Below are 12,068 nucleotides of genomic sequence, written 5' to 3' on the forward strand. Positions count from 1 at the left end.
AAGTAGTGGCAAAGATGTGATGTTGGGACTGTCATACATTGCTGCGGGCATGGTTCAGGCACTTTAGAAAAGAGTGTGGCACTTTCTCAAAATGTTAAACATACAGTTTAACCATATGACTCAGCAATTCCACTTAGGTATCTACCCAAGAGAATTAAAAACGTATGTCCACACAAAGCCTAGTACAGCAATGTTTCCAGCAGCATTGTCCATAGCAGCCAAAGAGTGGAAAGACCCCCAATGTCTATCAATTGATGAATGGATAAATAAGATGTGGTATATCGATACAATGGAATGTTATGAGTAATAAAAAGGAAATAATAAAAAGAGTAAGTACTGATATGGGCTAAAAATGGATGAACCTTGAAAGCATGCTATATGAAAGAACCCAGTAAGAATGATCACATAGTGCATGATTCCATTTATATAAATATCCAGAGTAGGGAAACCTTTAGCAGTAGAAATGTAGATCAGTGATTGATTATATTAGGTTTGAGAGTAGAGGTTGGGGAAAGTGGGGAATGATTGCTAATGGTTATGGGCTTCTTTTTGGGGTGATGAAAATGGTCTAAAATTAGATTGTGGTGATGGTTGCACAAGTCTGTAAATATGCTAAAAACTTGAATTGCACACTCTAAGTAGGTGAATTTTATGGTATGTAAATTATATCTCAATAAAGATATATATACTTTTTAAGAACATACTGGGGATTGACATAGTCAATTTCCATCAGTGTGGGAATGGATTAGAAGGAGGACAGGATTGGAGGCAGGCAGGCATGTTAAAATTTTCAGGTGCGAGTTACAGCTGGCCATGCTGTTTTAATTTCACGTTTTATTAAAAATAGATGCTTATTCTCTAGAAGACTGTGATTATAACAGTTTCCCAGCTCTAGTCAATTGCTTACCATCATCACATAATCTTTGTTATAGCCACAGCACGCCGTGGCTATGTCACATTTGATGCATCCAAGGAGAAAGGATGCTTTAGGTTTTATATGGTAAGAGTTTGCTGCTTAGCGAGCCAGCTGATTTAGAGGCAGGGGATTAATCAGGCTGTCAAATTGTTTCCCTGGAAATGGATGCAGCAGAAGAGATAGTAACCTGTGGCTTTCTCAATTCAGCAAGGCAGCTGTTTAAAATTTTTTATGCCTGCAGTATCTGAGTGTCTCTCTCCTTGACTATAATTGAGGGCTTTCTCTATTTAGATGTACAGGAGGCTCTCTGTAACAAGTACTTAGTATTGGCATATTTAAAAAAAAATCCCGAAGCCTGCTTTTTATGTACCCCAAGGCCACTCATCGATAACTAGCACTTCACATAATAATACACTTATGAAAACTAATTTATTTTTAGTCTTCCTTTCTTCTCATGATAAAAACACAGACAAACCATAATTTCCTAATGTCACAAAATTCAATACAAGTAGTAATTTTTTAACTGTATTTTTTTACATTAAAAAACACTAGTATATATTTCACAAAGCAAAAACAGCAATTTAAACAAATAGTGTTCATTTCTTGACTGTTCAGAAGGACAACTCTGGATGAGATATAAGAAAATGAAGTAGGATTCATTCATCATGAATATCCATTCATCTGAAGGTATGGCATGGATATTACCTAGGATTCTAAATGATTATAAAGCTGAGGGAAAGGCAGAGAGGAATGTAAAAGCCAAATATTATCTGACAAACTGTATCTGACCAAGTGCCTGTAATCCAGCTGTGAGTTCACTGATTGTTATAATGCTTGGGCTTTTCAGAGGCACGCAGAAGTGTCATCTGCAGTTGGTTTGGAATTTGAGCTTTTCCTGTAAATCTCATAACAGCCTTTAAATACTCTTTTAGCCTTTTTAATAAGATGGTTCTCATAAACTTTAGAGGCTCAGGTGTTTTCCTTTGCTTGAAGCCAGAGACAAGTCTGGACAGAATGTGTTATTATTCCTGGAAGGGAGCCTGACCTTCACCAGTGCCCTTGGAGAACAGCTAGAATCAAGCAAGTCCAGGGGTGGGTGGTAAAAACATACAGACTTAGATTTAGGAGTCTGGGTGTGGACACATGGCCATTTGCACAAACATTCATCTGGTGTCTTTTGCTTTGATGGAGAGTTCTTGAAATCAGAGTCCTATGGAAATGGTACTTAGGTTCAAAGTATTATTGAAGGAACAATCTCATCTTGACAGTTAACAAAACAACTTGCTACTTCTTGCTCTGGCAGCATATTGTTAAGCTCTCATTGAATATGAGCCTCGGAAAGACTCACCCAGAACTAGAACATCACTGACTCCTTACAACTCATGGACTCTGAAAAACGCCATTGAGTCTAAAGCCCCCCTGTTTTAGGATGAGGCTGGTAGTCCGAAGAGATGAAGGGAGGGCTGGATAGTGAAGAAGCTGGATCTAGGACCCACCCTGTTGGACTTGGTCTGTGTCCTCCCTACCACAAGGGCTTTGCTATCTGCATGTCATCATGTACTAGCTGTGAGAACTCACGTTTCTCCATTTGTAAAATGAACAAAAGAAAGCCAGTCAAGTAGGATGTTATAAGGAAAAAATGAGGTGTTGAGCATCCATCACTGCATTTAATAAAAAGCCTCTGTGCCAGAGCACTGATGTTGTTTTCCTAGTCTTTGCCTCATCTTTGATGAATTCTACTGCATTTGGAGAATGTAGTCATTGTGGCCCTGGTAAAATATACTATCACCCTGGGAATTATAAAAACATTGGAGACCAGATGCTGCTGCACAAATCAGAAGCCTCATCAACATTAAATCTTGTTCCTGACCTAGAGGAAGAATAATATATGTGGAAACAATCTGCAAAATGTAACATGCTATAAAAATGCTAGTTTTTGTTATTAATGTAAATTAATCTATTTTAGTGATTTTTTTTTTTTTTTTTTTTTTTTTTTTTTTTTTTTTTTAGCGGTCCCTAGCACAGCTTTTGCCCAGAGGATTAAGACAAATCAGCTTTGGTGATAAACATATCTTTGTGCAAGGGGTAGCCCTTGGCAACAAGAGGGGTAATTGCTTAGAAACAGCTGCCTTCTATCTGGTAAGAGAGAGAAAGAGCAAAAAGGAGTGAGGAATACTTCCAAATAGTTCCCAGAAAGGCCATGGACTAAACCTTTACGGCTCAAGAGGGGTATTCTCAGACTATTGGTGAGGAGTGGTCTGTCACCCAGGAGGCCAATTTGTTTGGACGAAGCCAGACTCTGAAGCCTATCAGGGAAGAGAGTCTTCTGGAAATGTGTCTTTTTCCTTAAGTCTTTTCAGTATCCTTTTGAAAGAGGGTAGAACCCGTGGACCATCCACATTTTAGAAAGCTGAGACTAGTCAGACATTCAGCAGATGTCACTCAAAGGCCAGGGGTATGCTCACCTGTGAGGCTGTGGGGAGACTGAGGCATGGGAAGTAATAATAGGAGAAACTCTCTTTTGGGATTCCTTGGGTAGGGTAGAGATTACACTTAACCAACAAATATGTGCTGAAAATCCTTCAGTGGGTTGAGGTGAAGAAATGACTTCTGTGTGGAAGTTGGTGGGACCCACGTGACTGATAATGCTAATGATACGAGGGTGGGGTGGGTGGGTGTGTGTGGCAGGGATGGTATTAGGGTTGAATGTGCCTGTGTGGAGGAGTTATAAAAAAGATGTGGGAGGGGCGCCTGGGTGGCGCAGTCGGTTAAGCGTCCGACTTCAGCCAGGTCACGATCTCGCGGTCCGTGAGTTCGAGCCCCGCGTCGGGCTCTGGGCTGATGGCTCAGAGCCTGGAGCCTGTTTCCGATTCTGTGTCTCCCTCTCTCTCTGCCCCTCCCCCGTTCATGCTCTGTCTCTCTCTGTCCCAAAAAAAAAAAAAAAAAAAAACAAAAAACGTTGAAAAAAAAAAAGATGTGGGAGGGACGTTTGGGTGGTTCAGTCGGTTAAGCGTCTGACTTCGTCTCAGGTCATGATCTCACAATTCGTGGGTTTGAGCCCCACGTCGGGCTCCGTGCTGTCAGCTCAGATCCTGGAGCCTGCTTCGGATTCTGTGTCTCCCTCTCTCTCTGCCCCTCCTGTGACTGTGCTTTGTCTCTTTCTCTCGAAAACAAACAAACATAAAAAAATCTTTTAAAAAGATGTGGGTTTTTTTCGGTATTATTTCTTTGTTTATAAAAGAAATATAAGAGTATTGTTGGACATATGGGAAAATATAGAAAAACATAAAGAAGAAAATTAAAATCACCCACAATCTGCCACCAAAAAGTAATTAAAAGTTCTATATGGTTGTCGATATGGACTGGAAATGCACACGAAAATATGACAACTATTGGTTTGTTAAAATAATGAGGAAAGGGATTTTTTTGTCCTTTTTCCTTTTTTTGATTTCAGTTTGCAGTGTTTTTTTTTTTCCTAGTGTTTTTAATGGGAATATATGGGTGAAAAAGAACTATAATATATTCGTAAATTTTACAAATTTGGAACGTGGGCTCCTGGGTGGCTCAGTCGGTTAAACGTCTGACTTTGGGTCAGGTTATGATCTCGCAGTTTGTGGGTTCAAGCCCCACATCAGGCTCTGTGCTGACAGCTCAGAGCCTGGAGCCTGCTTCAGATTCTGTGTTTCCCTCTCTCTCTGCACTTTCCCAGCTTGCACTCTGTCTCTCTCTCTCAGAAACAAATAAATATTTAAAAAAATTATAAATTTAGGATGTAACTGTATATTTCTGTATAGAACTGTATATACTATATAGAACTGCTTTGTTCTCTGTTATCTTCACTTTTAGCATATTGTGAGCTTTTCCCTTGTGAGTAAATATTTTTTTTAAATATGATTTAAATAGCTCCTTTGTATTTCATTATGCAAATATAGATTATAATTGATCTTAGAAATTCTCTATTGTATATATATAGTTTCATCTTTTATAAATAAAACTTTACTTAATCTCCTTATACACAATGTTCATGTGGATCTCTACTACTTCCCTGAGATAACTGTTTCAACGTAAAATCACATTATCAAAGGGAATACACATTTTTTATGCTCCTGATACATTTTATTGGGTTTTTCTCTGAAAATATTCTATGAATTTACACTCCAAAAGGAGATGTTTGAGAAGCATCAAAGGTGGAGGCTGGGAATCTATGATGAGTTGACCTGAAGAAAGAAGAAATTGGGAGACATCTCTCAGAGGGGCCTAGCAAGAAAGTAGGAGAGGAGTTTCTCATGAAAGAACCCTGGTATACTCAGGCATTTGTGTCTGAACCAGTGACAGAGTCAGCAAAGTGCACTGAGGGCCTTACTTCACCTTTAAGAGGGGGTTCAAGAAAATGATGTATGTGAAAAATGACCTCTTCCTTGAACTCTTGTGGGCTTTACAAAATTGTTCTAGGGTAGCTTACCAGGAGTCACTGAGGAGGACCTGAGGCCCAGAAGTTAGGCGACTCTCCCACATCACACTAATGCAAGTGGCAGAATGCAGATTCAAAACAATGCCTTCCAAACCCACCATGGTTTTCCACTTCGCTTTTTCTACACCTCTAAGTAAAGAGGTTGGCCTGATGTCACCTTTTTTCTTTCTTTTTTAACGTTTATTCATTTTTGAGACAGAGAGAGACAGAGCACGAATGGGGGAAGGTCAGAGAGAGAGGGAGACACAGAATCCGAAACAGGCTCCAGGCTCCGAGCTGTCAGCACAGAGCCCGACGCGGGGCTCGAACTCACAGACCGAGAGATCATGACCTGAGCCGAAGTCGGAAGCCCAACCCACTGAGCCACCCAGGCGCCCCCTGATGTCACCTTTTTTTAAAATACTTGGTGATGAAGCAGAATGGCCTTCCTCACCTTTGGGGCAAGAGCTGCTCCCACAAGGGTGGCTGAAGTGAGAGTGAATGAGGCTGACACATGACAAACAAGAAAGGGACAATTTTTACAAAATGAAATCACTCTTTCAAACTCAAAACCCACTATTTTTTCATTATATATTATTGCTAAGCATAGAAGAGATTTTTATGAGGCTCATTTCAAAGGGATTACTCAGTGTCTAGTCCAGATTGATAAATTGCAGGTGAGTATAAGGCCCGGTGATTGATTGAGGCCTGACGATTATGTAGCAAGTAGTGGTAAGCCAAGCCCACTGGGACATAGCATGCACACACTCACTGAAACACTCTATTAAGGTGCCTCCTTAAAGCTTCTAACACTGGTAATTTCTCCCAAACTCACTTTATTAAAATGGAGAGCAGAAAGAAATGCTTGGTTCTAGGATTTCTTGCTTTTTTATGGGCTGAATTAGGCATTGAAGGCAAAGAAGAGAAAGGAAGAACACACCTATCGTTTGCTGGGCAAGTTTGATCTGAATGGGTAGGTAGATGCCAAAAACCATTCACCTGTCATTAGAGGACTGTTTCCTATTCACTACAGGGCCATCCTATCAAATGAGTCTGTTTTGGAGCCAGTATCAGCAAAATGTGAAGGGTAAGCTGCTTTTCTTGTCTTCTTTTTACATCAAGCACAGTGGTGGGGATGAAGGAATGTGGGGAGGCGGGGTGGAAGTCAGGGTCTGGAGCTGGCACCATGAAACCAGCCTTGACTCCGACACTATTTATTTGATACAGGATAGGTACTATCTGTTTCTGCGCCTCAGTTTCTCCAGGGTGGACACTCTAGGATTGCTTAGAAACAAGAAAAGCTTGGTCTCAAGTGGGTCCTTTACCACTTCCGTACCGCAGAAAGGACAACAACAGGTTTTGTGTAATATAAAATGTTGCTTTTCAGAGGGTGGTCTGTGGACCAGCAGCAGCACCTAAAAGCTTGTTAAAAATGTGGAATCTCAGGCTGCATCCCACATCTGCTGAATCAGAATCAGCATTTTGATAAGGCTTCCCGGTGATTCATGTACGGTAAAGTTTGGGAAGCACTGATGCAGAGTTATGCAGTGTTATAGCTTTAATGTGAATTGTTAATTAGACTAAATTCTCCTCAAGTGAAAATACACGGTGTGGGGATGCCGATTTTATATCGGAGCTAAAATTCATAGTAAGATTCCTTCCCCTGGAAGGTTTCTGCCCTTCTCTCCTCATGCCGAAATTGCCATGTCAGGAATTGGGACCCATGACGGATAATCTGAATTTACTAATAATGCTTTGTAAGAAAGGCAAACAGGGCTTAGATTTGCATGCATGCATGTGAGCACGCACACACATACACACATTTTAGTTATGAAAAGTGCCAGAAATTGAAACAAAGGAAAACAACTATCCACTATATTACTACCATAACAAAGCAGTCCTTTTCCTATATTCTTTCTCAACCCTTTTATACAAATGCAACTATAATTTTTGCATAGTTGTGACTATAGCATGACCACAATTCATTATATAGTAAGCATTTCTATGAGGCTGGATGGTAATTTCAATTATAAATGAATGCTATAAAAATTTTAGCAACTTCTTATACAATTAAATCTTTCATGATCACAACTCTTTTCCTTTGATCTTATTTCATGCTACATATTTGAAATATCATTAGAGGAGTAGATAAACAGTAATGTTATTGGCAAAGGAAAGGATTGCAATCCATCCCTTCTTATCTCTTTCCCGGACCTTCTAATTCTTTTCCAGACCTACAGCTAGGCAAAGGAAAGAGGGATGAGAAGGGCTTTTGCTGGCAGCTACATTGTTGTAGAGTCAGTTCATTATTTATCATGGAGGTTTACACGTTCAATCCCTAAAATATAAAATGAAAACTAGAGTTTGTACACTAATATTTTGTAAATGGAATCGCTTAATTTGTTCCTCACCTTTCATCAGAATTTTTGAAGGTTATCTTCCTAGCAAGGCTAACTAGAAAAAAAGCCAATATAGAAGTTTTTAGTAAAAATCTACCCCTTTCATTAAAAAAATAATTTGGCATGTCCAATGTGGTTGAAACAGTGGTGAGAAGTATGTCCCATTTACAAAGTAATTCACTATGTCAGGGATATTTTGATTTTCCTGTGTAGTGCACGTGTTCTGATTTTTTTTAAGTGTTTATTTTTTTTGGGGGGTGGGGTTGAGAGAGAGGACAGATGATCCAAAGTGGGCTCTGCGATGACAGCAGAAAGCCCAATGCAGGGCACAAACTGTGAGATCATGATCTGAGCTGAAGTCGGATGCTTAACTGACTGAACCACCCAGGCACTCCCCCTTCCTGTTCTTATGTAAGTTTCAGAGTAGTGTAATAGTTGCTTTATATGTCCTGTCCAGCAGTTTTAATTGTAATCAGTGGGAGAGATAAGGTGTGTATTTATTCCCTCTTTAACTCAAACCTGAGGAGTCTCTGAAAGGATTTCTTCAGTCATTTTCTGACTCTCAGTGTTGCTACTGAGAAGTCTGTGACACTTTGATTCATGACATTGTGTGTGAAGCTTCTTTCATGCAGTGCAGGGCCTCTAAAAAGACAGTTTCTCATCCTGAATGTGACTCAGCAATGCAAGGCATCGTTATGAGTGTTCAGCTGGTCTCCCAGTCTTTTTTGACTGAAACCCATATTGCTCATCTTTATGCTATACAAAGCTAAAACTTCCCTTAGCACCTTAGTCCATCTTGAAAATACCTATATATTTTGGATATCAAAATTCCATATTTTTAAAATTGACGTATGTTCTTCAAGATTATAATTCATTTTCACCCACACCACCAGCAGTTTCTTCCAATCTCCGTCCAACACCAGTGTTCTCCGAGACTCTTAACACTCCTTCTTGTGATGCAACTTTCCCTTTCAGTGGGACAGTTGCATTGAGACTGGCCTGGCCTGGGACGTGCTCAGGGGCCAAGCCAGGCCTAATCTGGTAGTATTTTGATTTTAGCATCATCAACCCACCTATACCTGATCTAGAAATTCAAGTTGGGGTTTGGAGAAGTCTCATGCTCTAATGTTACCAAAATACTAGTTTTGCTTGGCCATCAGCTTAGGCATACAGAAGAGGAAGACTTTTCTGTTACTTTGAAAATGTCGTTCAGGGAAGACAAAGGTAGTGAAATGGGAGGTGAAAGTGTATTTTAATTCTTGTTTTGGTTGATCTAATAGAGGTTAGGATTTAGAGAAATTTTCTGGGGGGGGGGAAGGTATATGTTGCACAACAGTACTTGAATATCATAATGGAAATCAGAGAATGAAAGAAAAATCATCCCAAATCTCATTGTTCCAGTAATTATCCTGTGCTCATTTAAAATATTTCCCTGTTGAGGAGCATCTGGGCGGCTCAGTTGGTTAAGCGTCCGATTTCAGCTCAGGTCATGATCTCACTGTTTGTGAATTTGAGCCCTGTATGAGGCTCTGTGCTGACAGCTCAGAGCCTGGAGCCTGCTTCGGATTCTGTGTCTCCCTCTCCCTGCCCCTCCCTTGCTCACACTCTGTATCTCTCTCTCTCTCTCTCTCTCTCTCAAAAATAAATAAGCATTAAAAAAATTTAAAAATTTCTCTGTTGATACTTAACCAAATGTTCACATAATTTGTATGTATGTTTTAATTATAGTATGGAAATAACATTGCATATGGCCTGTTTCACTTAATATTATATACATGCTACTGTGTAATCTAATTATAGTTTTTTAATGATGGAGAAAATTCCCATCAAGTCACTATACCATAATTTCTTATCAGTGAACATGTAAGTTCTGGTGTTTCAATATTATAGATAATTCAGTAATGAATACTTTGGGGGTATATGTAGCTTTTTCCTTCGGGAAGAACAATTTGTTCAGAAAAATTCTCAGGGATAGAATTATTGATTCAAACTAGGTAAACGTTTTCCTAGCTCTTGAAATAAATTTCTATGTTCCCTTAAAGAAGATATTGCTACAGATACTGAGTGGCTCAGTCAGTTAAGTGTCTGACTCTTGATTTTGGCTCAGGTCACGATCTCGTGGTTCATGGGATTGAGCCCCGCATCAGGCTCCGCGATGACAGTATGAAGCCTGCTTGGGATTCTCTCTCTCCCTGTTTTTCTGCCCCTCCTCCATTCTCTTGTTCTCTGTCTCTCAAATTGAATAACTAAATATTAAAGAAAGGTATTGCTATATTTATTTCAAAGACATGTATGCCAATTTATATTGCCCCCATGTAGATTTGGAAGCCAACTATCTTAGGATGATGAAGACTTTCATGTTCTGGCACCTCTGGCTGTCCAGTTTCCATTTCCCTGTGCCATACCCACTCCCACTTTTATCCTTCGAATGTACTGATCTTTCCATCCCTAGAACGTATTAGGTTCTCTTCTTGAGAACATGCTTTCACACACACCATTCCCTCCATCTGCAGCTTTCATCCCTGTTTTTATATCATTCTTCAAGCCTCATCTTGGCCATTATGTCCTCCAGGGTGAGGTGTCCATCTTCAGGGCCCCTATGTGTATCTCTGTCACTATTTTTATAATTTGGTGCATGAGTTGGCTATTTTTCTGTGTCTTCACCTGTGCACTGCAGTTCCTATCTGGTTCTGTGTTATATCTATAAGGTCTAGCACCAGTGGAACACCCAGTAACTATTTATTAAACAAATAAAAAACAAAGTTAGCCTTAACTAAAAAAAACCCAACTAAAGAAATACTAATCTGCTAGCAGGGCTATTTGCTATTAGATGTTTAATCAAAAACATTTATTGAGTAGAAGATACAGAGTTAGGTACTATATAGGTGAGAAGATATTAAGATAAAATTCTTGAGATACTTTTAAATAGGTTAAAGTTTAGCTAAAACTGGGGAGAACAAGAGTTGGGAATAGAATAGATATTTGTCAGTGGAGAAGACCCTGAAAAAAAATGTGGTGATGGATTATAAGAGAAATATTTTTCCCTTTAGTGGCTGGGGGATGAAGGGGGAAATATCTTAATCATGGTTTTATGTGAGAATGGTGGGAAGGAGACAGTTTTCAATTAAAAAAAATTTCAGCATTAACCATCAAATCATGGCAGAAAAAAATGATTAAATTGGAGTCATAGGATATATGGTGTACATAAGCTTTATATTCTTCTTTGATATACTTTTATCACATTTTCATATATTTACATCATTTTTATTATAATTAATAGGAAAGTAAAGAGGAGGGAAAGGAGAGTCATATGGCATCAAGGACTTCCAATGAATGGCAAAAATGTATTGAGGGGTTATTTAGTGCCCTGTGTGGTGGAGAGAATTGAGAATATGAAGATATTTTTGTGAAAAGACATAATCAGCAGTTTGGGGAGATTATATCATCTGAAAGATATATAGAGCTAGAAAATGTCCCAAACAGGTACTTCTCAGCCCAAACCAATCAACAGTGAATACAATTCATATGTGAACCCTTGAGCTTTGCTCTATTATTCATGCAATATTCACATGCTCACGCAAGTGAGGTGCCTGCTGATATCCTGGCAAAATGCTCTTGGTACCACCCTCAGCTAAAGGTTGCTCTCTCGGACCCCGAAGTTCCACCCACTGACTAAAGCCTTACAAAACTGTTTCTTTTCCAGGTTTAACTTTTGGGGATTCCGCTGGATGAAAACCATGATCCACACAATCAAGGAGATTAACAAGAGGAAAGATATTTTGCCCAACATCACTTTGGGCTATCAGATTTTTGATACCTGTTTCACCATCTCCAAATCTGTAGAAGAAGCGTTGGGATTCCTTACAGGGCGGGAAGAAAACAAGCCCAATTTTAGAAACAGTACCGGAGCATTTCTGGCAGGAATTGTTGGAGTATGCGGATCGTCCTTATCATCTGCTGTGTCAAGAATTCTAGGGTTGTATTATTTACCACAGGTAATACTCAGGTAGCTCAGAATACTGTGCTGGGTACTAATTTGTAAGCAAACACAAGCTGTGTTTGTGGAAACTGCAGTAAATAGTAAGGTACTCAGATGAGGCTGAGGTAAATTGCAGAGACAAACAGGGATGATGGTGAAGTTACTGCCCCTAATTACTCTGTCCAGTCTAGCCTCAGCAGGTATGACTTGGTGACCATGTAGAGGTGATTTCAGACTCTTCTATACCCTTCAGGATACTACTTTAATTTTTGGCTTGAGGCTGTGAGTTATTGATTTCTAAGTTAACATCTCACTAGGCACAAC

The 12,068-nt window shown here is 39.5% G+C and overlaps 1 pseudogene; it reads left to right on the forward strand.

The window, feature by feature from the left end:
• Positions 1-6,210: 6,210 nt before the first annotated feature.
• The window catches only part of LOC124527154 (vomeronasal type-2 receptor 1-like), a 34,269-nt pseudogene continuing 28,411 nt past the window's right edge, over positions 6,211-12,068 (forward strand).

This window comes from Lynx rufus, unplaced genomic scaffold (assembly GCF_022079265.1).
Source record: "Lynx rufus isolate CCGP_SWC_20201006 ecotype Redwood Valley unplaced genomic scaffold, mLynRuf1.p SCAF_5, whole genome shotgun sequence".
Taxonomy (NCBI): Eukaryota; Metazoa; Chordata; class Mammalia; order Carnivora; family Felidae; genus Lynx; species Lynx rufus.